Below are 4297 nucleotides of genomic sequence, written 5' to 3'. Positions count from 1 at the left end.
ATGGCGGCTTGACAAATCTTTTTGGGAGTTTTACGGGGGCGTGGTTTGCAATCCGCCCAGCCAATCAGACATAGGAACCTTTTTCTCCCACGAAAGTCCCTGCTCTCTAGCGGGGATGGAAAAGTGGGTAAAAAGGTTCTGATTAACTAATTTGAGTTCCGGCTCTTTTTGGTGTGAACGCAACATTTCGGAACAACATTTCGGAACTAAAGTGGGAAAAGTGCTGCGGTGTGAACGCGGGTAATGCTGTTGAAGATTCTAAATAACTTTGGATGGCTCAACAACTCATAAAGAGAAGTGTTATGATTAACTGTGTTTTCTAATGTACTTATTATCAAAAGTTCTCTTTCTCATTATAATCATTGTTTTTTCTTCTTTATGTTTCTTTTTCTCAGCACATTTTCCATTCTATTTTCTAGCCTGGCAGCATCGAAAGAAGCTGCGGCGAGGAAAGCTGCCACCCCGATGCCGCCCTCCGAGTTCCTGGACAAACTCATGGGCAAAGTCTCGGGTTACGACGCCAGAATTCGACCGAATTTTAAAGGTAGGAGCTGCCTCTATGGCTCGGTCGGATAAATCAGGAAAAGTAACGACTCAATGGTAATGTGTTGTTTCTGCATTTCATTACATTGTCTTACTGTGAATGCCTTTTTTAAGAGTTTAATCAATCGCAAAGGAAGGTTTGTATTCATGTGTTTCATTAACAAAGATGTACATAGATGTTACTACAATTCTGTTGCTTTGTGTTTTAATCATCTCAATGTTTTTCGTTTGTTCTCAATTTGTCGATCTCTTTCATTTGCTCTTTGCAGTGTTCCACAAAGGTAAATGTGCCCATTGTTCAACATGTATACAACCAGGTGTTAGATCCCCAAACCCCCAACCCTTTCCCTGCACTTCTAGCCTCCCATAGGTCAACAACATCCCGTTAAGATATCTGGGATCTCTTGTTATCATGGTGCTAGTTGGCTACATTCCTTGGTATCCACACAATAACCGAGTGCTTGTTTTGGTGGTCAAGGCAATGTGGCTCTCTCCCACAAGTCTGCTGCTCAATGATCTCATGATAATGATGATGATGATGATTCTGGTGATGATGTTAATATAATAATGACCTCTCCCTGAATGGAAGCTCCCATAAAGACTCATGTCAGAGGTTTCTATATTAAACTTTCTCTCATTAGGGAACACAGTTGGACATTAATAAGTTTGTACCACATTATAAAACTGGGGCAACCCTCCATATTCATTAAAGTGTATGAATAATACAAGACGTTCTAAAAAACATTCCAAAAATGTTGGAGTAATTGGACCGGACAGACCTTTCAGTGCTTCAGAACAAACTTGAATTTCACAAAGCCTTGTTGCATGTTAAATACTGACATGTCTTAGTTTTCAGAATGGATGCTGTATATTTACTTTCATTAAGTTTGAGTGTACAAAACATTAGCACCCTTACGATATTCCACCTTCCTGTGTTGAAGTCTCCACTCCAATGCCAGTATCTTATGTATTGTCTCATATACCTACATTTATTAACTTTTTAACATAACTTAGAAGCATCTTCCTTGATGATCTGGAAAATAAAACTCCTATCTTCTTGTTAATTGTCTTAAGAATTGGCTTTATTCAAATTGGAATTGTACCAATCAGCTGAGGGTTTGGCTACAGCAAATCGCTAACTTAGAGGAATAAAACCTCTGTAAAACTCCACGATTGGAACTAATAAAACCCGGAGGAGTTATGTAATATATGTTTTTAATATACAGTACATAACAGGTGAAATGAATAGGTGTCCTAATGTTTTGTACACCCAGCACACAGGACTGCGGGAATGTGCAGCAGTGAACCTCAGCTTATGTTAATGAATGCTGCCATGGAGCTTATTCTTTTTTTTTTTTGCTGAACCCATAATGGCATAACCCATTATTTGGTTTGTTCGTGGGATATCGCAGCTCAACTGGCGGGGGGGTGGGGGTTTTTTACCGTGACCAAAGTGTGTATTATTAAACTGCCGCGGCTGCAGAACGTCCCTCCTGACCGGCTGAGAATTTGATCAGATGTACTGCGAGGAATCTTCACGAGTCAATTTTGGAGACCATTTTTATTTTTTGAATTTGATTTCTCCTCAGCTGTAGTTTGGCAACAATCCAGTGAGATTTACTGCGACTCGTGCTGCGTTGACCTTTACACATCAGGATTTGAACAGCCCGACAGGACAGTTATCTGAATGGATGGCTTTTATATATTTTCCATTCTTCTAATCTAATGTGATGTAATAAAGAAAGTTAGATGCAGAGGAAAGTGCTCTCTGGCAGTGTGTTAGACAATAACAAACCTCCAGCTGACGTCAGCAAGCTTTGATGATTTCCAACACAACAAACGACCCTTAAAATAATTAGAATTCATGTTTCTTTCTCTTCTTTTGGGGTTATTGTGTTTCAAAGCAATCTGTGATGAAGATACTCAGGACGTATTTTATGTAATCTGCTCGTTGTGTGGTTGTTAGCAGTCGGAGCCCGATGTGAGTTTCCACCCTCGGTCACGGCTGTCAGGCGTAGCGTGAGCTCTCTTGCTCATTCATGCTCATCCTGTTTCTGTGTGTTTGTCCCCGACCAGCTAACTACGCCGCTGCATTAATCACATTCATGAAATAAACAGCCTGACAGCTCCTTAATACACTCTGGAGGAAAAGGGAACAAAATGAGAGGGAAGCAGTCGGGGTGAAAGTGGAAGACTGCCCTTGGGCAACAGTTCATAAATGTTCCATAGTCAATAAATGGAGGAGAAAAGCATGCTAAGATTTTGAGGTTTACTTTAATGTTGAATTGTGCAGAATGATCCATAAGTACCCATAGTCATCCTGAAACCCTAGTTTGAAAGACCCTTATTTGGTTTAATAATATTAATAATAATATAACTAGTAAATATTAAATAACAATAAACACAACAGATGTTAGGACCTTGTTACATTTAATCCTCTAAATGGGATTTTGGAATTGCAGTTTTAGAAGGCGATGGTTTGATGTCAATTTGTTTGCTAGGAATCATCATATACTCAAAAGACTGATAAAGCATAAATAATGGTGGTGTCTAAGCATGGTTACTAGCAACATTATTACCTAGCAATCCATCCATAAATCTGAAGGCCGCATCTTGATGCTTACCCTCGATTTTCGAAAGCCTTAACAATTAAAGTTCAATGCCTAACCTTAACAATCTGGCGAGAGTTTAACAAGTCATGGTAAAGGTCTTCTCCTGCAATTAACTAGCAATCGAACCCTCTTCAGAACAAGGTCACCCTTCTTTCTATATGTCCTTGAAGAGCTTCAATCTGTAAAAGATGCTCGTTGACTTTGACCCAACCGTGACCCGCTTTCTAACCCTGTTCAGGCAAAGTTGTGGTCTTAGCTAGCCATGAAGCACACTTACACTGCTTTCCAGTTAAAAACCAGGATGTAAATGTCATACTTAATCAAAACCAGTCACTAACTAGATAGTGTGCTAGCTAATGAATTCACTATCTAATTCTATATTAGCGTGATAACTAACTTGTGTAGGCGACACAATCATGACCTGCTTTCTAACAACATTCTAACACATTTGTGGTGTTAGCTAGCGATGAAACACAATTGAAAAAAAAGTCAGAACAGTGATAACCAGTTGAACATCTGGGAGTAAGATGTCATGTTAACTCACAACCAGTCACTAACTAGATAGTGTGCTAGCTAGTTAGTTCAACTCCATGCTAGCTTGATGGCTAACTTGTGCGGTGTAAATTAAGAGGCATATGATGTGTCCATAGCTTTAAATTAAGGGATACAAAGCAAGTAATCTGATTTCTTACCTCCTCTATGAACTCCCTACTACCATCACAATAGATCATAATTAGGACTATGGTTTAACTGTTTTGTTTTCTTTGTATTGTTTCTGTTCTGATTTTATGTAAAGCTTCTTTGAGCATTAGGAAAAACACTATAGAAATCCCATGTATTATTATTATTATTATTATTATTATTATTATTATTATTATTAGTATTGTTATTATTACTATTATTATCATTATTATATTATTATTATTATTATTATTATTATTATTATTATTATTACTATTACTATCATTATTATTATTGTTATTATTATTATTACTATTATTATCATTATTGTTATTATTATTATTATTATTATTATTATTATTATTATTATTATTATTATTACTATTATTATCATTATTATTATTATTGTTATTATTATTATTACTATTATTATCATTATTGTTATTATTATTGTTATTATT

The sequence above is a fragment of the Notothenia coriiceps genome, unplaced genomic scaffold (assembly GCF_000735185.1).
Source record: "Notothenia coriiceps isolate Sejong01 unplaced genomic scaffold, NC01 NC01_scaffold00037250, whole genome shotgun sequence".
Classification (NCBI taxonomy): Eukaryota; Metazoa; Chordata; class Actinopteri; order Perciformes; family Nototheniidae; genus Notothenia; species Notothenia coriiceps.
This window is presented reverse-complemented; position numbering follows the sequence as displayed.